This window comes from Lissotriton vulgaris, chromosome 5, assembly GCF_964263255.1.
Source record: "Lissotriton vulgaris chromosome 5, aLisVul1.2, whole genome shotgun sequence".
NCBI lineage: Eukaryota > Metazoa > Chordata > Amphibia > Caudata > Salamandridae > Lissotriton > Lissotriton vulgaris.
Genome location: NC_141693.1, coordinates 267,801,313 through 267,823,131, shown reverse-complemented (window position 1 = coordinate 267,823,131; position 21,819 = coordinate 267,801,313). Strand labels below are relative to the sequence as shown.

The 21,819-nt window shown below is 45.6% G+C and overlaps 1 protein-coding gene across 13 annotated transcripts in view; it reads left to right on the top strand.

The window, feature by feature from the left end:
* Positions 1 to 21,819, top strand: part of KIF1B (kinesin family member 1B) — a 1,388,545-nt gene that overhangs the window by 818,153 nt on the left and 548,573 nt on the right. The window lies entirely within an intron of this gene.

Genomic DNA, 21,819 nt, shown 5'->3' with positions numbered 1-21,819 from the left:
TAAATGTGTCATATTTAGAAGGCACCCTCTGGGTTTCTTCTTGAAGAGGTCCACTAGGGCCTGCTTCCAAGGACATTTTCTAGTGAGGTGTGTTATGTGCACCTACCTACACTAAATGGTTTCCTACTAGAACCTCTCTAGGAGTTGTAGTCAGGGTAGGCTAAGCCCTTACCACCTACAACTACTGAGTTCAGTAGAACATATGTATATAAGACTTGATTTATATGTACCTACAGGTACCTTGATATGATCTTTCAGATGATGTTACAAGATTATTTGGTAAAACAAATTGCAAGCTCTTATCCAACTGCTACACACCAATGTGTTGATTAGACTGGTGCAAGGTGCCCACTAGAACTAGTGGACATCAAATGCCAGGCTAACTTCTCACACTGGGCATCTAAGTTGTTATGATTAAGGGAAGGATTTCAATGTGTTTTAAAGAATTCCATGTTATTTGTATTTAATGCTGTTCAGCCATGTGGGGAAGTTTGTGTTTCTGAAAGAAAACCTAGTTTTTAATCTGTTATGTATTTACATTTTTCACTAGTGAGGTTTTCTCTACCCATTCCAGAACTTTATCTTGTCAAACATGCTTATGTGGCAGTAATTCTATGGGGTGTTATCGCTCAAGTGATATCTTCCAACCTTCTATCTGAGTCAGTCTTACATATGAGATGTCGAGCCATTGAACAGTGAAGAAATAGGTTCATAGCTCTTCAAGATCCGTCTCCCCATGGATCACTTGTTCATACTCGGAGAAGTTTTTACTCTTTTGGCCAAGGGAGCAATAGACTGGGCACCTCCATCCCATCCTAGATCTTCATCCTCTGAACTTCTTCCCTTCTTAAGTACCAGTTCAAAATGCTCATCTTGGCCCAAGTGGGGATCAACTTGCAGGATGTCTATTTTCCCCATCTCTGTCTGGCAGTTCCATAGACACTATCTGCTGTTTCAGGTAGGCCACAAGCACCTCCAGCGCTCTGTGCTAGTTTTGGCCTGATCAGTGCAACTTGGATGTTAATAAAAGTGATGGTGGTGGCCGCAGCGGAGGTTGGGAATATCAGTCTTCCAATACTTTGACAACTGGCTGTTGAAGGCTGACTCTCCTCTACTGGTCATAGACCACCTCTAGACGATGGTCGACCTGTTGATATTGTTAGATATTCCATCAACATACCAAATAAAAACTGACTCCTTCACAACAAGCCCTCGTCATTGAAGTCATCCTGGATGCAGTGCTTTTCCGAGCCATCCATCCGCCTCAACAAGTCAGGACATTCTGGCTATGATCCCCCTGTTTCAACCTGCGGCCTGAATCTCAGTGAGGTTGGATCTGTGCCTTCTTGGCCTCCTGTATCCTGCTTGTGGACCACACTATTAGGCACATGTGGGCTCTGCCCTCGGATTAGAGATGGGCATACACACTGCGTTTCACTCAGTAGACTTCCATGGAGTTACAGAAAAACTCCTGGAGATTCTTCGGAATTCTGCCAACAGACAGAAAATATACAGCTCTTGCTACCATTTGGTACCGGTAGTGCGAGCAGCGCTGAAAATCAGTGTGAACTGCACCATGCGTTATAAGTTGATTTTGCTTCAGCTCATGTAGAAAATCTACTTGAGCTGCAGCAAATCTACTCAAACACTGGCCCTCTGGCCATAACTGCCTGTGAATGCCAGGGACTGCCTGCATTAGAAAATCGCGCTAGGGAACACCAATTTTTATTAATCAGCTCAGATATTCTGAAGTCGCAGAGGAGATAAATTCAGCCATGTGGTGATTGGTGGAATTTGGCCGGAACTCCACGTTAAAGAGTAACTCAGAGTGGGCAAAATCTGTCAATTCCGCAGGCAGAACAGAACATACTGCCCACCCCTAAATGGGATTTGAAGTTTCAGTACGCTAAGGACAAAGGCAATCTGTTAGTTTCCCGGTGTTGAAGGAGATTGCGATAGATCTCAGTGGTGGTTGCTTGACCAGAATAGGACTGGGGGCAGACCCCTCTCCCTACTGCACCCAGATCTAACAGTCGTAACGTATGCATTACTTCTGGGTTGGAGAGATCATCTTGGAGAAGTGGCGATCCGAGTATTCTGGTCTCCAACTAAAGCTCATCCCCACATCACCTTGCTGAAGTTTTAAACGATTTGCTTGGCACTGAAGGCATTCCTCCCAACCATCAAGATGAAACACAATTGCCATTTGTTGCTGCAACAAACTGAGCTTTGCAGGGTTGTACGGAGCAGATGATCTCAGCCACCGTTACCTAGCGGATCACGAATGGAAGTTACACTCTGAGATGGCACAGGACGTCTTCCACCTTCATTTTTAGTAGGGTATTGCACAGGATGTCACTATGTCTAGGGTATAACGGCTCTTTGAGGCAGAGCTAGTCTGCAGTTGAGAGCTTGCCCAAGAGGTGAGGGCTTAGTAGCTGGCTGTTCATGGACGTGCCCTGGCTCACTGAGTAAGTATGTTGCAGAATGGGAATAGGTTTCCCTACAAAAGGGGTCTAATGTAGGGTAAGTCTGACATGCCATCCATTACCATGTGGAGTTGGTATATGTTTTGGGTTGTCTCTGTAGCCATTCCACCCTGGAAATGGTCGGAAATTGACTGCAGCCCATGAATGGAGTATCTCCCTTCTGGGACCGGAGCAGAAATGGATCATCTGCACATTTGGTGGTGGTATAGGGGAAGGGCATGCTTTGCCTTTAAAATGTTTCCCCTGGGAGAAAAAAAAGTAATTCACTTCAACTGTGCTAAATGTGTGCTATGTAGATTACCACAAAGAAAAAATAGAAGGCTAAATGAGATCACATATGACATTCCAATTAGTACTCCTGGAAGCTTTCCAGGCATATGTATGTGAATGTTTGTGAATTGAAATAAAAAGTTCACTTAAATTAAGTTTTTTAATTGGTCATAATAAATATCTTCTCATGTCTGAGAAAGTTCTGGAATTTTTGGGAATCATTGAATTCCTACCACCCTGCCTCCTCACACTTTTCCCAATAAAAATGGGTGGGCCTATCTGCTGGGATAGGTAAGGCTCAAAAGTGCACCTTGGAAGAGGCAAAAAAAAAGTGCTTACAATTTAGATTTTTGTGTTGTGGGTAGTTGCAGTAATTGGCTTAGGTGATATCTGGCACACAGAGAACACTAAAAAACTGATAAGGAGAGCTATTGGCAGTGCTGGGATGGGAAGGGAAGTGGTTCTTACCCTGAAATGAATAAGGTTAGCGTATGAAAAGTATGTGTTTCTTGCAGTCTGTCACTGTGCACAGCTAAGTTACCGGCTGCTGACATGTTACACAGTACCATGTTAGACTGGCCTAGTGTACCACACCACATAAAGGTCCCTTTCCCAGTTAGTGAGGGATGGCCAAGAGTTGAAAAAGAAAACCCTAACACAACTTTGTGACCCATTCAATGAATACTGGTGTGATCCTATGGTTAGGTGTGCATACACCTTTCAAGGTCCTCAGGTGATGTGCAGGTAAACTTCATAGACATGCCATTTGATGGTGAACGGTTTATCGGTGAGAAATGTTATTCCTCTCATTAGCACCATCCAGATGCGAGAGTACAAGGGCTTGAACAACAGTTCTGAATTTTATTTCTTTTTAGAAGAGAGCTGGTACCAGGTTGCCTTTGATTTTTAAGTTGCACAAAGCAATTTTTGTGGGGAGCTCACATTCTAATATACAAGTCAAATATATGGCTCTTCATTGAAATTAATTTCTTATTCTTCCAGAGAACCTTTTATATATATGCTCAGTTTTACAGCAAATGCTATCCATGAGTTTCCACAAAAACATGTTTTGTATTGTAATACAATAATTCAATATAGAATTAAAATGAACTATTTTATATAGTATTTTCAGATATCCATTCAAATTAACTATTTTCATGTTATAAGATAATTTCACCCAACACGTGTTTCTAGGCAGTACATGCCGCTTCTTCAGGGCGGAAATGGCAAAAACATGAGAGATAATAAACAATTTATGTCATGGTAAAACACACTTCATCATGATAGTCAGATTTTGTGGTCACCAACCATTAAAACATAGGTAGTTGTCTATTAAATAGTATTAATGTTCTCATATTCAACCCTAGTCTTCATTCGTTAGAAAAAACATTTCTCCTGTATTGTAAATTTGAAATATGTGCATTTAATGAACTCGTAGTCTCTTTCAAATAGCTGACCTACTAGCCTAGCATTGCTTTAGAGTCATATGTATCCCATGTCACAATTGTTAATTGTTGCAGTTCTTGCCCCATTAATTAGAATAGCATAAACAGTCAATCAGTACTAAAAAGTAGTAGCCTTACCGGTTGGCTTGTGATACTTTGATCTTTTGAAAATCGAAAAGTTACACAGCAATGAATTTAAAATGAATATTTAAAAATATGAAGAAAAAGAAGAAAAGTAGAAATGAAATATCTAAACAAGGCACTGTTTTATCTGCATTGACTAATTTGTTGCCTTTGTGTTTTTTGGCTGGGTTCCTTGAGGATAAGGTTGGTGTCTAGTCCAAGTGATGTGTTATTCACTCAATGTATGATGTTGAACCTGCCAAGATTCATGTCATTGAGCCAGATTTGATCTTGGCAAACAGAAATGCTGTCTTTTTTGAGTGGGCTTCAGGTAGGTACTGGACGTCCAGGTACGGACCATATGCAGGCAGTGGTTCAAGCTTTGGATGACTGTAATAGAGCAGACTTTCAAGTAGAGGTGCGCATCATCAGCATATGGATGAATCCTGATATCTGTCAGTAGAGCAGTAAGTGGCTGCATGTAGAGGCTGGAGATGACAGAGGGCAGTGTGGAACCTCTGGGGGCATCTGCAGCTGATAGGATCTTTTGGAACCTGGAGGTGCTCTGCAAACAAGCTGGTGTCGGTTGGAAAGGTAGCAGGTTAACCAGTGAAGGACATTGCTGGTGAATCACATTCGAGACTCCAGGGTGCGTCTGAGTGGGATGGTCCAATGTGTCTGTATGTGGTGTGGAAGGTCTTCAGTACCATGAGGCCCTTGGAAGTTCTGTTTTTCTTCCATTTTCTTCTGTGTCGGCTGATAGATCATTTATTCTCAGCAAGGTCCTTTCTGCCAGTGTGCTGAAGGCTTTGGCGTACACTTGTGTTTTCATTGGGGCTTGAGTGTTGACTGTATTTTCTGAAAAACTGTCTTAGAGTTCTTTAGGTACATTTTGACATTGGATGTGGAGTTGAAAGGGTGAGAAATGATCTCAAGCCTTGGATTGTTTATGTTGAAGTCTTTGAAGAATCTGAAGGTCTGATTTTCTCTTTTGGATTGCCCTGGGTTTGTTGGTAGGATGCTGAGCCGGGAGATAGGCATAGCAGAGATATTAGTGGTTTATATTGAATTGTTGTTGATGCTGAGAAGACAAGGTCTTGGAAATGGCCTTTGGAACGTGCTGTTTGTGTGATATGCTGGACCGTGCTGAGTGTATCACTGCAGTTGATGAGAGTGGCTCTTATTTTTCTTGAGCTTATGTTTGAGGTTGAAGGCACACAAGAGGGTGGTGTGGGCTTGCCAGATAAATGAGGTGGCGAGTAGATCTAAGAATTTTTCAGTGAAGTTCTAGTTCTGCTTAGGACCCCTATAGATGGTAGGATGTGGAAGAGATTGAGAACAAAATGTCAGCAGTTCCTTTGAGTTGAGTGTTATTTGGTTGCCTTGCGTACTGGACCAGAAGAACTTAGGGATGACAGCGAGGCCTCCTCCCTTCTTACTTGCTTGTCTTCATGTTGGATTCTGAAGCATATGGTAAAAAGGCTATCTTCGATGATGTGTGGGTGAATCTTGTCTAAGATGTATGGCTTTTGTAGTACATCAGAGCGAATGTTTAAGAGCATGTGTTGGGTTGCGTACTTTATAGTTTGAGAGTTTTCGATGGTTAGTTGGAATCATATGAGTTCGGATCTATGTGTTTATTTGAAGGCTATATGAGTGTTTTTGAAGTCTAGGTCTGGGTGTGATTGTAGGCATTGGCAGTATGGGTTGCTGGGGGAAGCATATGATGATCTCCTTGTAGATTTTCAGTGGAGCAGAGCATCCGGCTCACAACCCTTCCTGCCTAGCCCCTTCCAGGCCTTTGTATACCCAAACAGGAAATGCCCTTGCCTGTGTTCGCCATCCTCCATGTGCAAATAGGAACTCTTCTCACAAACAAAACATTATAAAAAGATTAGTAAGAGAACTGTTATTGTGTCTTCCAGGCCGGTTATAAGTAGATCAGTTTTCAAATATTTGAAAGACGAATCGCAGAATTCGGCCGTTTGCGCCCGCAAAAATGGCATTTGAAATTCATCATTGGGTCATGTACTCGCAATTTGAGAAATCTAAAAAAAATGCGATTTTTCAAATTGCGATTGCATTTAAGGAATCTCTATTTGAGATTCCTTAAATGCTATTCATGACCCATTAAAAAATTGCGAATTCGCTATTTTTTCACGCTATTTACCGCGAAGTCAGACTTCGTGGTAAATAGCGAAAACTGAGAAAAATGCACTTTTGTGCATTTTTCTCAGTTGTATGTTACACACACACATGTCCTTTGGACATGTGTGTGCGCAACATAACTCTACATTTTCATTTCAGGGGTGCTACAGGGTGTTCTTTGGACACCCCTGGCATCCTTGAAATTGCATCCTTATTTGCGATTAGCAATTTGCTAATCGCAAATAACGAATGTGTAGGAATCGCAATTTATTTAGCGATTCCTACATGAATCTCGTTTTGCAAGTCCTTAATAGCGATTCCTTAATAACCGCTATTAAGGACTCGCAAAACGGCTCCTTGATGAATCTGGCCGAAAATGTCTATATTTGCATTCACATTCTCTGTGTGATTTAAGAGAATTCTAATGGATACCTCTTCTCACAAGTTCCTTACAAGCACCCTCCTTCCAGATCATAGATGGTATCTGGAATTATTTTTGGTACCTAGGGGGTCACTTGCACCATGTGATGTTGCTTAATGTTGGAGAGGGGCTGTCGAACTTCAGCATCATTGGTGAAAAAGATCCATGTAAAGCACTGCAAGTGTTATTAAGCTTGTGCCTTTTTTGCTGCTCTATAGATTCAGAATCCTGAGCTGCTGAGTTTCCTCAGTTTTCTTCACCGTATTCTTTGACCTTTTCTTTTTTTTGGGAAATTATTTTTATTGTTTTTACAATAACACAATTCATAAGAACCACATAAATATGTCTTTTGCAGAATCCCCACAATTTTCAGCAGAATCTGCATTGGCACAGAGTTATTAATCAAAGATGTATCCACTTAGCCTTATTTCCCCATTTTCCAAAATGAACAAATATGCAAATAATGAGACAGAGATACTATACAAGGTAAAACCCCGTAACTCATACCTGCGTCAGGGAATGTGAAAATGGTCGTTCCAGGGTCCCCATATCTTTATGTACTTATTAGAGTAACCTCTGGATCTATATACTGCCTCCTCAGCAATCAATCAATCAATCATACAAATTTGTATAGCGTGCTACTCACCGGCAAGGGTCTCAAGGCGCTGGGAGGGGGGGGGGAGTCGCTACTGCTCGAACAGCCAGGTCTTGAGTTGTTTCCTGAAGGAGAGGTGGTCCTGGGTAAGCCGTAGGTGGGTATTATTATTATTATTATTATTATTATTACTATTAAGTTTATAAAGCGCTCAGCTACCCGTAGGTTTCCCGGCGCTAAAACCAAAAACGAGAGGGGAGAGTCAGAAGGAAGGCTGTTACATGTTGAATAACCAGGTTTTTACCTGTCTGCGAAACCTAAGGTAACTGGGTTCAGTTCGTAAGTGGAGGGGAAGGGAATTCCAGAGTGAGGGGGCCAGCCAGGCGAAAGAGCGGCCACCCATTCTGGCTTTTTTTATTCTGGGAACTGAGAATAAGTGCTGATTAGATGATCGCAGAGTGTGGAGGGGACAGTAGTGCTGTACCAAGGAATTAAGATAGGGTGGGGCCAGGCCAGTATTTAATCTGTGCATGATGCAGAGGGCCTTAAATTTTGTGCAGCTTTCAATGCGAAGCCAGTGCAGAGTGCGTAGGGAACTAGAGGTAGGGGAAGTGTTGGGTAATTTACAGAGCAGTCGCGCTGCCATATTCTGGACTGTCTGAAGTTTACGAGTCACCTCTTTGCAGGCTCCCAGGTGAAGGATGTTCCCGTCGTCCAATTTAGAGGTGATTAGAGCCTGGACCACGGTTTTATGAGTATCCTGGGGGAGCATCCAGATGATCTTGCGCAACCACTTAATAATAGTAATGCAAGTGGAGGAAGTTTTAACCATGTGGTTCTTCATAGATAACTGGTCGTCAAAAATTACGCCGAGGTTGCGTGCTGTTTTAGATGGGGTGGGTAAAGTGCCCATTTGAGAGGGCCAGTGTTGGGGTCCCCATAAGGTGGTGTTATGGCCAAACAGAAGAAGTTCTGTTTTCCCCCCGTTCAGTTTCAATTTGTTATCCAACATCCAGGCTGCGATGTTGCTCAGTCCTGTACAGAGGGAAGAGGGAGAGGAGTGAGGATCCGAGGAAAGAGAGTAGATGGGAGTTCCATGTCTTGGCCGCCAGGTAGGATAAGGATCTTCCTCCGGCGGTGGCTTCGCGAATTCGTGGGACGGAGGCGAGGGCGAGGCTGGCGGATCGGAGCTGGCGGGTGGGTGTGTAGAATGTGAGGCACCTGTTGAGGTATTTGGGGCCCATGTCGTGGAGAGCCTTGTGTGCGTGGGTGAGGAGTCTGAACGTGATCCTCTTGCTGACGGGGAGCCAGTGCAGGTCTTTCAGATGGGCAGAGATGTGGCTGTGACGGGGGATGTCCAGGATGACTCGTGCCTAAGCGTTCTGTATGCTCTGGAGCCTTTTGTGGAGTTTGGCTGTGGTTCCAGCGTAGAGGGTGTTCCCGTAGTCCAGGGGGCTGGTGACGAGGGCCTGGTTTCGGTGGGGATCCACCGGAAGATCTTTCGGAGCATGCGCAGGCTGTTGAAACAGGATGATGAGATGGCGTTGACTTGCTTGGTCATCGTGAGAGAGGAGTCCAGGATGAAGCCCAGGTTGCGTGCATGGTTCGTTGGCTTGGGAGCATGTGTTGGGTTGCGTACTTTATAGTTTGAGAGTTTTCGATGGTTAGTTGGAATCATATGAGTTCGGATCTATGTGTTTATTTGAAGGCTATATGAGTGTTTTTGAAGTCTAGGTCTGGGTGTGATTGTAGGCATTGGCAGTATGGGTTGCTGGGGGAAGCATATGATGATCTCCTTGTAGATTTTCAGTGGAGCAGAGCATCCGGCTCACAACCCTTCCTGCCTAGCCCCTTCCAGGCCTTTGTATACCCAAACAGGAAATGCCCTTGCCTGTGTTCGCCATCCTCCATGTGCAAATAGGAACTCTTCTCACAAACAAAACATTATAAAAAGATTAGTAAGAGAACTGTTATTGTGTCTTCCAGGCCGGTTATAAGTAGATCAGTTTTCAAATATTTGAAAGACGAATCGCAGAATTCGGCCGTTTGCGCCCGCAAAAATGGCATTTGAAATTCATCATTGGGTCATGTACTCGCAATTTGAGAAATCTAAAAAAAATGCGATTTTTCAAATTGCGATTGCATTTAAGGAATCTCTATTTGAGATTCCTTAAATGCTATTCATGACCCATTAAAAAATTGCGAATTCGCTATTTTTTCACGCTATTTACCGCGAAGTCAGACTTCGTGGTAAATAGCGAAAACTGAGAAAAATGCACTTTTGTGCATTTTTCTCAGTTGTATGTTACACACACACATGTCCTTTGGACATGTGTGTGCGCAACATAACTCTACATTTTCATTTCAGGGGTGCTACAGGGTGTTCTTTGGACACCCCTGGCATCCTTGAAATTGCATCCTTATTTGCGATTAGCAAATTGCTAATCGCAAATAAGGAATAACTCCCTATTCATTCCTATGGGCCTTTAGGCCCATAGGAATGAATGGGGAGTTATTCCTTATTTGCGATTAGCAATTTGCTAATCGCAAATAACGAATGTGTAGGAATCGCAATTTATTTAGCGATTCCTACATGAATCTCGTTTTGCAAGTCCTTAATAGCGATTCCTTAATAACCGCTATTAAGGACTCGCAAAACGGCTCCTTGATGAATCTGGCCGAAAATGTCTATATTTGCATTCACATTCTCTGTGTGATTTAAGAGAATTCTAATGGATACCTCTTCTCACAAGTTCCTTACAAGCACCCTCCTTCCAGATCATAGATGGTATCTGGAATTATTTTTGGTACCTAGGGGGTCACTTGCACCATGTGATGTTGCTTAATGTTGGAGAGGGGCTGTCGAACTTCAGCATCATTGGTGAAAAAGATCCATGTAAAGCACTGCAAGTGTTATTAAGCTTGTGCCTTTTTTGCTGCTCTATAGATTCAGAATCCTGAGCTGCTGAGTTTCCTCAGTTTTCTTCACCGTATTCTTTGACCTTTTCTTTTTTTTGGGAAATTATTTTTATTGTTTTTACAATAACACAATTCATAAGAACCACATAAATATGTCTTTTGCAGAATCCCCACAATTTTCAGCAGAATCTGCATTGGCACAGAGTTATTAATCAAAGATGTATCCACTTAGCCTTATTTCCCCATTTTCCAAAATGAACAAATATGCAAATAATGAGACAGAGATACTATACAAGGTAAAACCCCGTAACTCATACCTGCGTCAGGGAATGTGAAAATGGTCGTTCCAGGGTCCCCATATCTTTATGTACTTATTAGAGTAACCTCTGGATCTATATACTGCCTCCTCAGCAATCAATCAATCAATCATACAAATTTGTATAGCGTGCTACTCACCGGCAAGGGTCTCAAGGCGCTGGGAGGGGGGGGGGGAGTCGCTACTGCTCGAACAGCCAGGTCTTGAGTTGTTTCCTGAAGGAGAGGTGGTCCTGGGTAAGCCGTAGGTGGGTATTATTATTATTATTATTATTATTATTACTATTAAGTTTATAAAGCGCTCAGCTACCCGTAGGTTTCCCGGCGCTAAAACCAAAAACGAGAGGGGAGAGTCAGAAGGAAGGCTGTTACATGTTGAATAACCAGGTTTTTACCTGTCTGCGAAACCTAAGGTAACTGGGTTCAGTTCGTAAGTGGAGGGGAAGGGAATTCCAGAGTGAGGGGGCCAGCCAGGCGAAAGAGCGGCCACCCATTCTGGCTTTTTTTATTCTGGGAACTGAGAATAAGTGCTGATTAGATGATCGCAGAGTGTGGAGGGGACAGTAGTGCTGTACCAAGGAATTAAGATAGGGTGGGGCCAGGCCAGTATTTAATCTGTGCATGATGCAGAGGGCCTTAAATTTTGTGCAGCTTTCAATGCGAAGCCAGTGCAGAGTGCGTAGGGAACTAGAGGTAGGGGAAGTGTTGGGTAATTTACAGAGCAGTCGCGCTGCCATATTCTGGACTGTCTGAAGTTTACGAGTCACCTCTTTGCAGGCTCCCAGGTGAAGGATGTTCCCGTCGTCCAATTTAGAGGTGATTAGAGCCTGGACCACGGTTTTATGAGTATCCTGGGGGAGCATCCAGATGATCTTGCGCAACCACTTAATAATAGTAATGCAAGTGGAGGAAGTTTTAACCATGTGGTTCTTCATAGATAACTGGTCGTCAAAAATTACGCCGAGGTTGCGTGCTGTTTTAGATGGGGTGGGTAAAGTGCCCATTTGAGAGGGCCAGTGTTGGGGTCCCCATAAGGTGGTGTTATGGCCAAACAGAAGAAGTTCTGTTTTCCCCCCGTTCAGTTTCAATTTGTTATCCAACATCCAGGCTGCGATGTTGCTCAGTCCTGTACAGAGGGAAGAGGGAGAGGAGTGAGGATCCGAGGAAAGAGAGTAGATGGGAGTTCCATGTCTTGGCCGCCAGGTAGGATAAGGATCTTCCTCCGGCGGTGGCTTCGCGAATTCGTGGGACGGAGGCGAGGGCGAGGCTGGCGGATCGGAGCTGGCGGGTGGGTGTGTAGAATGTGAGGCACCTGTTGAGGTATTTGGGGCCCATGTCGTGGAGAGCCTTGTGTGCGTGGGTGAGGAGTCTGAACGTGATCCTCTTGCTGACGGGGAGCCAGTGCAGGTCTTTCAGATGGGCAGAGATGTGGCTGTGACGGGGGATGTCCAGGATGACTCGTGCCTAAGCGTTCTGTATGCTCTGGAGCCTTTTGTGGAGTTTGGCTGTGGTTCCAGCGTAGAGGGTGTTCCCGTAGTCCAGGCGGCTGGTGACGAGGGCCTGGTTTCGGTGGGGATCCACCGGAAGATCTTTCGGAGCATGCGCAGGCTGTTGAAACAGGATGATGAGATGGCGTTGACTTGCTTGGTCATCGTGAGAGAGGAGTCCAGAATGAAGCCCAGGTTGCGTGCATGGTTCGTTGGCTTGGGGGCGGTGCCCATGGCCGGGGGCCACCAGGAGTCGTCCCAGGCAGAGGGGGATGGTCCCAGGATGAGGACGTCCGTCTTGTCTGAGTTCAGTTTCAGTCGGCTTAGCTTCATCCATTCCGCGACGTCTTTCATTCCTTCCTGGAGGCTGGCTCTGGCGGTGGTGGGGTCGTTGGTGAGGGAGAGGATCAGCTGGGTGTCGTCAGCGTAGGAGATGATGTTGATGTTGTGTTGGTGTGCGATGGCTGCGAGGGGACCCATGTAGACGTTGAGGAGGGTGGGGCTGAGCGCGGATCTTTGCGGAATGCCGCAGATGACTTCGGTGGCCGCGGATCGGAACGGGGGAAGGCGGACTCTCTGGGTTATTCCGGCGAGGAAAGAGATGATCCACTCCAAGGCCGTTCCTTGGATTCCGGTGTTGCTGAGGCGCTGTATCAGGGTGTGGTGGCATACGGTCTCGAAGGCTGCTGAGAGGTCCAGGAGGATGAGGGCAGCTGTTTCCCCGTTGTCGAGCAGGGACCTGATGTCGTCGGTAGCTGCGATGAGGGCAGTCTCTGTGCTGTGGTTTGCTCGGAAACCGGACTGCGAGGGGTCGAGGGATCCGTATGTCTTGAGGAAGGCGGAGAGTTGTTTGTTGACGGTCTTCTCAATGACGTTGGCAGGAATCAAGCAATAGTCTATACTCATTCCTTATCCATCAGCTCATTTGAGGATGAGGCCCCTTCAGTGGGTCCTGTGTATCGAGTGGAATTAGTTATTTGTGGACTTAAAGGAAAGCTATGCCTCAATGTGTGGTGAGTGAGTTGCAGCTGTGGAAGTATGCAGAACATCTTCAGAAAGGAGAGCTCTTTTATCATCAGCGTTGGGGTGCTCACTTTCGTGGCCTAGCGCTCAGTACATTGTGGTCAAAGCAGGAGTTAAATTGGCACAGAAGTGTTTTTGGGTCAAGTGCAGGCTGGCTGGCATTTCAACCCTTGTTGCTGGGTAATCAAATACAGGCTTTAGCAAACAACTCCACTGCTGTGTCCTGTGCCACCAGCCAGTGGAATGTAGGTTCTCTTCCTCAATGGTCAGAAGTCCTAAGTATCTGTCCAAATGGGACTTGGAAAGAAAAATTTCAGCTTTTAGCATTGCATCTAGCAGTAACGGAGAACGAGGCTGCAGATTTTCTGTGCAGGATGACTTTGATGAGTCTCAAATGGCATCTTTATCCAGATTTGGCATTCGAGGTGTTGCAGATCTGGGGTATTCTGGATATAGATTCTTTCAACTCAAGACTACTAGCTTGGACCCCAGTTTTGATATAGGAAATTTCCATCAGACGTTTTTCTCCCTAAAGCGGGCATTTAATATGCATTCTTCCCCTTCTGTTGATGCAGTGGGTTATTTGCTTGACCTGTAATAGGAGAGTTAAAATAATTCCAATTGTTGTAGATTTGGCTCGCTGTGCTTGTTACTTTGACCTACTTCGGTTGAGCATTTCATCATGCCCTTTAAGGAAGGATCTTTTGTGTCCAAAAGGGAGCGGTTTATTTCATCCCAATCTCAACACACTTGAATCTTTGTGCTTGGTTCTTGAAAGGTTAGCTGCTCCCATTTATCATGTTTCTCTAGGGGTTGTAGATGTTTTATTGATCGAACACATTGCATTGATGGGGCAGCCTCTTCTAGTAGATCATCTGTATTTTGCTGCTTAGTGTCGTGATTTTTCTGTGGATCCCTTGCATGCACATTTCTGATAGATACATCTGCCAGTGGATTTCTCACCTTGTGAATATCCCCTGCGCAGCAGCCAATCGGAAACTTTTGTAACTCTCCACGCCGGCGAGGTCATGGGCGACGTCATAGAGGGTACGACTCCGCTCACGACCCCGCTAACGTCACTGGATCCATAATAAGGCCTCGTCGGCATAATGACGTCCGTTCCCTTTTTTCCGCGCCGTCGACGCCAACAGTTTTTTGGGACTCTCCGTAGTTACATTGCAATTTCTAGTGTTCTCGTCTTCTGTTCTTGTTCCTCTCTAAAATGTCGGGAAGAAAGTCCGGTTTTAAGCCCTGTAGAGAGTGCGGGAAATGTCTATTACTGACCCGCATCAGGACTGTGTTTGGTGCTTATCTTCCGATCACGACGTCGGAGAATGTGCGTGCTGTAGGAAGATGAAACCGAAGGCATTAAAGGAAAGGGAGGCGAATTTGTTTATGGCCAAGATGAAGAAAAAAGAAAAAAAAAGGCGAGTAAAAGAAAATCCAGATCAAGGTCGAGGTCTCGATCCGAATCCAGGTCGGGTTCGAAGTCGGCTTCAGGGCATTCGAAGTCGAAGAGGCATAAGAAGAAGAAGCATTCTTCAAGGCGCCACTCTGATAAAGAATCGGCGCCGAAGTCATCTTCTCCTCAGCGTCGCAGAGATGTCGTCGATCCATTGCCTTCGAATCCGGCTTCGCCTGAGAAGGTTGAGACTCCCGAAGTAGAGGTCTCTCGATCTCCGACGCCGGCTCCCTCGGATTCGGTTCACTCTCCGGATCTTGGTGAGGTTGAGCCAGAGCATGAGGATCAGGAGCAGCCTGAGGAGGTTCCTTTATCGACGCCGGCTGGCCCGACTCCAGGAGCACTGGCTTCAGAAAGGACGCCGTGTAATTATCCTCCATTCCCGGCTCCAGGTCAGGACCCATCACATTACCTTAACGCAATGTATGGCGTCTTTGCGAGGGCAATGTACCCATCTGGTGCACCTGTGAGTCCCATGGGTCCTTTTGCATTTAATTTGGGTGTTCCCCAAACTTATGCCCAGGCACCGTTTATGCCCTTTATGCCAGCGACTCAGTCCTGGAACTTTCTGGCGCCGAGAGCACTGACGCCGTATCAAGAATCTCCGGCGCCGTATCAGGATTTTCCAACGCCGTCTGGTCGTCCTCGTTTGGAGTCTGTGGCGCCGTCGGATCCGCGTTCAACGCCGATCCCGAAGCCGACGGAGTCGGTCGTGGAGCCATCGACTCCAGCCCCCAGGATCCGCTCCAGGAGGGAAGCCCAGAGGGCTGTAGAGGAGGAACGCTATCGGCAAGAGATGGAGGAAGGTGAACTTCCTGAATCAGAGGACTATTTTGAGGAGTTAAAGGACGCAAGTGGCCTTGATGTCTCACCTGAGTGGGATTTTTCTCCTGGCCCGGATGCTCCCTCTAAGGATGCAGCTCCCTATCATATGGTGCAGAGTTATTGGACATTACTCTGCCTTCTACGGAGTCTAAATCCAATCTTCTGACTGAAGTGTTGCATTCTCCCTCATCTGTGTCTGAACCTCTATTACCATTTAATGAGGCAATTTTGGAACCAGTGTTGGAGGTTTGGAAGAAGCCTTTGTCTGCTCCTGCGGTCTCCAAGACTGTGGCACGGATGTATAGGGTGGCACCTGAAGATCCAGAGTTTTTGTCGGCTCATCCTTCGCCTGAGAGCCTAGTAGTGCAGGCGGCTTGTTCAAAGAAATCTTCAGGGGCTTTTCCTCAGGTTCCGGCTGACAGGGATTCAAAGCGCATTGACCAGTCTGCCAAAAAGGTATTCTCATCTGCAAGCATGGCACTAAAATCCACAAATGCTACCTGCCTGATGGGAAGATATATCCATGCCTTGATGGATTCTTCTAAGCAGTTGCTGCCAAAACTGTCTGATGAAGATAGAATAAATGTTCAGGAAATTTTGGATGACACCCAGGCTGCTGCTCGTCAAGTTATCCAGAGCGGCCTAGATACGGCTGACTCAGTGGCAAGGATTATGGACTTTGCAGTAGAACGAGACCTGTGCCATTCGATGGCACAGGACTCTTTGGTAAGAAGGCGGATGCCGCTCTTGAGAGATTCAAAGATTGTAAGGCCACAGCAAGATCACTTGGCTTACAAACTCAATCTAGAGGATCTTTCAGAAAGTATAGAGGATTTGGAAAGTCGTCCTTTCGTCCGCAAGGACAGCCTCGACAACAGCAACAACAAAACACGCTGTACAAGTCCTATAGGGAAAAAGGCAGAGGTCATCCACGAGGCCGTCAACCCTCCTCCTCCACTTCTTCTACCTCACCCCCTATCACCGCAGCAAAGCAGCCCTAGACTCCCCATTCTCAATCATATTGGTCCTGTGGGGGGTCGGCTTACCCATTTTCTGCAGGATTGGGAATCGGTCACTACAGACCAATGGGTTCTCAATCTTGTGGCAAATGGGTATGCTCTTCCCTTTCGGGAATTTCTTCAAAGTTACCCTCCTTGCCAAGGGGCTTGCTCAGAAGAACATCTCCGTCTCCTACAGGAGGACGTTCTGACCTTGTTAAAGAAAGGCGCTATAGAGGTGGTTCCAGAGCAAGAAAGGGGTCAGGATGCTACTCCTGGTATATCCTGATTCCCAAGAAGGATGGCATGTTGCGTCCAATCCTGGATCTCAGGATCTTGAACCTTTATCTGAAACAATTAAAGTTCAAGATGCTCACCCTTGCGCAGGTTCTTCAAACGCTGTTGGAAGAAGACTAGATGGTGGGTTTGCAGCAATACCAGTTTGCGGTCCTTCCGTTTGTAATTACTACTGCATCTTGAGTCTTTACCAAGGTGATGGCAGTGGTGGCAGCACATCTCAGAAGGTCGGGGATTCCGGTTTTCCCCTATCTGGACGACTGGCTGATCAAAGCAGAGTCTCCAGAGAAGGTGCTACATCATCTGCAAGAGACAACTCATTTGTTGTACAGATTGGGTTTTTCGATAAATGTACCCAAGTCTCACCTGGTGCCCTCCCAGCGCAACCTGTTCATAGGTGGTGTACTGGACACAACTGTATGTTGTGCATTCCCTCCTCCTCAAAGGATTCACGACATACAGGAAATGATTCCCTTGTTTTACAATGGAGCGGTTATTCCAGTCCTGAAGGTCCTTCGCTTGCTCGGTCTGTTTGCTTCCTGTATTCTCCTGGTCAACCATGCACGCTGGCACATGAGGGCACTCCAGTGGTGCCTTCGCAGGCAGTGGTATCAGCACAACGGGGATCTCAGGGAGTCTGTGAGGATCTCCAGAGAAACTGCAGCGGATCTGTCTTGGTGGAGCGTGGAGGGCAATCTGTCTCAAGGAAAGCCCTTTCATCTGTCTCCATCGGTTGCCACGGTGATAACGGATGCATCCACTCTAGGATGGGGTGCTCATCTGGGGGACCTGGAGATCAAGGGTCTTTGGTCTCCGGAGGAAAGGTTGCTTCACATCAACCTTCTGGAGTTAAGGGCGATTCGTTTAGCACTCAAGGCCTTCCTCCCTTCCATTTGCGGTCTGTCAGTTCAGGTCCTGACGGACAACACGACCGCGATGTGGTATATCAACAAGCAGGGAGGAGTGGGATTCCATCTTCTCTGCAGAGAAGCTCTGCGTCTCTGGTCCTGGGCTCAGGACCACCAGATTTGTCTAATGGCAAATCATCTGGCCGGAGTTCTGAACGTGTGTGCAGACAGTCTGTCTGCAGTTCTCAGCCGACCACGAGTGGAGGCTTCATCCGGAGGTGGTTCGTCACATCTTTCGGATGTGGGGAACTCCTCGGGTGGACCTGTTCACCACTCACGAGAATACCCACTGCCTGTCGTTCTGCAGCCTCCAGTATCCGATGCAGGGAGCGTTGGGGGATGCGTTTCAGTTGAGTTTGGACTCACAACTCCTTTACGCGTTTCCTCCCATACCCTTGATTCCTCGGGTTCTGAGGAAGATTCGCCAAGACCGGGCCCAAGTCATATTGATCGCCCCGGATTGGCCAAGAAGGATGTGGTACACAGATCTTCTCCACCTCTTCTCGTGCCCGCCGCTCCGTCTCCCTCTCAGGGCAGATCTCCTCTCTCAGATGGAGGAGCAGGTTCTACACCCCCACCTCTAGACCTTATACCTTCATGCCTGGAGATTGAACGGGGCAACCTGAATTATTTTTCTCTCCCACACGAAGTGGTGGATGTCATATTATTGGCCAGGCGTGACTCCACCAAGTCTATCTATTCCTATAGATGGTCCAAATTTGTTTCCTGGTGTGGAGAGAAGTCTATTGACCCCTTGAGGGCTCGTTTGTCCAATATTCTTCAATTCGCTCTTTCTTTGGCCCAGCAGGGTTTTGCTGTGGCAACTGTAAAAGGCTATTTGTCGGCCTTGTCGGCATTCCTTTGTTTGCTGGGCCAGCCGTCTTCATTTAAGTCACCTATTGTTTTACGTTTTATCAAAGGTCTTACCAACAAATTCCCTCCAACTCCTTTTATTGTGCCTCAATGGGACTTGAATCTTGTCTTGACTTACTTGATGGGTTCACCCTTTGAACCCTTACACAAGTGTCCCATGAGACTTCTGTCTTTCAAGACTGTTTTTCTTGTAGCAATTACCTCGGCAAGGAGGGTAAGTGAGCTTCAAGCTCTGAGTTCGAAACCCCCATTCCTGACCATTCATGCTAAGAGAATGGTACTTAGGACCAGGGCTGCTTTTCTGCCTAAGGTGGTAACTCCCTTCCATCTGGGGCAGTCCATTACCCTCCCTACATTTTATCCTCCCCCCTCACCCTTCCAAGGAGGAGGAGCGGCTTCACCGTCTAGACCCTAAGAGGGTGGTGAGTTTCTACCTCGATAGGACTAAAGACTATCATGTGGACGACCAGCTTTTCGTTGGATTTGCTAGCTGTAAGAGAGGAAAAGCAGTGCTGAAGCTTACTCTGTCGAGATGGATAATCCTGTGTATAAAGATCTGCTACACCTTTGCTGGTAAGGAACCTCCAGAGGGTATAAGGGCTCACTCTACTAGAGCAAAGTCATCAACGTCTGCTTTATCTAGGGGTGTACCTGTTGAGGATATTTGTAGAGCCGCAACTTGGGCCTGCCTCCACACTTTCGCGAAGCATTACTGCTTGGATTCCGAGGTGAGGAGGGATGGCCCCTTTGCGCACTCTGTCCTCCAAGATTTCTTGGTATAGGAGAGTGGACACCCTCCTCCGGGAGTGGGGACTGCTGTGGGACTCTATTCACAAGGTGAGGAATCCACTGGCAGATGTATCTATCAGAAGAACAAGTTACTTACCTTCGGTAACGCTTTTTCTGGTAGATGCAGTATCTGCCTGTGGATTACTCACTGACCCACCCACCTCCCCGTTGTCCACTCTTCTATACCTGTTACGTGTATATTTGTTTTAAAAAATTTAAATAGATGTGTTTATATGTTCATGCACATTGCATCGGTTTCACACTGTGTGTGCTATTTTAAATACTGTGTACTATGTATACTATTGCTGTTATGTCGGTCCGTCCGTGTGCCTCGGGGGCACGGAAAAAAGGGTGGAACTGACGTCATCACGCCGACGAGGCCCTATTCTGGATCTAGTGACGTCAGCGGGGTCGCGAGCGGAGTCGTACCCTCTGTGACGTCGTCCATGACCTCGCCGCCGTGGAGAGCTACAAAAGTTTACAATTGGCTGCTGCGCAGGGGATATGCACAAGGTGAGGAATCCACAGGCAGATACTGTATCTACCAGAAAAAGCGTTACCAAAGGTAAGTAACTTGTTCTTTACATCAAGTCCTTTTACAGTTATCAGTAAAAGGTCTTAATGTGCATCATGTTAAGCATTATTATCTGCTATGTCTGCTTGTCAGTTTATGCACTAGCAGTGTTTGGTATTTAAATTGTCTATCGTTCTTTTAAGAGACTACAAATTGTTTTGTGTGAGGCCTTTCAATGTACTGGCTTGCAACTTGAATCTGGTGTTTACATATTTTATGGATTCTCGTTTTGAGCTAATGCTTTCCTGGGAACTTACATTTCTCTCTTGGAAGGTGGCTTTTTTGACAGTAATCACTTTGGCCAGGTGGGTTGGCGTACTGCAGGTTTTGTCTGCCTCTCTTCCTTTTTGGGTGTTGGATAAGGATAGGATAGTGCTTCAGTTCAAACCCTTTTTTACCTTATGTGCTGAACAGCCACATGTCTCAGAATATGTCAATGCTTGCTTTCTTTCCTCCAGCACACCCTTGAAATGAAGAGAACCGTCTTCGTAGTTTGAATCCTAGAAAATCTTTGAGTTTTTATACCCAGCAACTGTTGGATTCGCTGAAAGATAATAACCCTTTAAGGAATCCAGCATGAGGTTTGCATTTAGGAAGCAGATTATTTACTGGTGGGTCTCAACTATCAAGCTAGGAATGTTCCTCCTAAGGGGGGTTGGGCTCATTCCACAAGATGCATAGCTGTGAATTAGTCTCCATTGCAGTGCTGCTATCTGGTCTTTCCTACACTATTTCTGGAAACCATATTGTCTAGAGATGGGAGCTGTAGTACATTTCAATTTTACAGCCATTTGTGTTCTAGCTTGGTCTCTTTGCTCACCCTTCCTCTTTTGCTTGAAGTGTATTTCTTTGGGAATGCTCAAGTGAGATTCTGTGGGTTTTAACATCCATTAGAAGAGCAAGTTGGTAGTGATTTCAACCCCACCGCTCAAAGTGCTAATCAGCATGTGCTGTAGAATCCAAAAAAAAACAATTTACTATCCTCATGATAAGGGGTCAGCGTAAGGAGCTTTGAAATCTTTGTTCACAATGTACCCCGTTTTCCATTTCAAAAGATGGTACCCATTTGAGCGGAGATTCCTGAAAACATATAGAGGCATAATGAATTAATAAAATATACAAACTTTGGGTAGTTCGAATTATTTCTCAAGTTTTCACTTTCCGATACAAAATATCCATATTCATTGAAACATAGCCAAACTTATTATTTTCTCACTTTTGTATTGAAGTTTTGCACTTTGATTTAGCAAATTTATGATGGATTCATTGATTAAATACAATGTATTAATCATCTACACCACTAGTCTACAATGTTATCTTTTATAGATTCACAAGTGAAGCATCCTCCACCACTTCAATTTGTATTTAAGTGAAATCTTTGTGTTTCATGGAATCTGAATAGACCTACAAAACAGCGCTGCATTTAGCCCAAATTGCATATCATTCCTTTTAAATGTTATTTTTATCAGCTACAAATGAATCCCGCTATGTTGGTTTTGAAGTCTGGGATCCTCACCCTGGTGTTGTAGGTGTTCATACAAGCACCCAATTTAAAACAACTGCAATTGTGGAGATCTATCACAGATAAGTAACTGATGTCTAGTAAAGAACATTGAGCTGGATCTTCTGGGAAGGTATGCACCTGTTACAACGCAATTTTTACAACGCACTACCACTACAACGCAGGCATTACAACGCATACCATTACAACGCATTGCGCTGGGGGGCGCTCTAGGATAAGAGGTAAGTTTCGTTTACTATCCAACACCTTCCCTAGGGTCCACGGGGACTGGAGTTAGAATAGTAAATTATACTTACCACTATCCAGCACCCCAAAGCGCTATGCGTTGTAACGGTA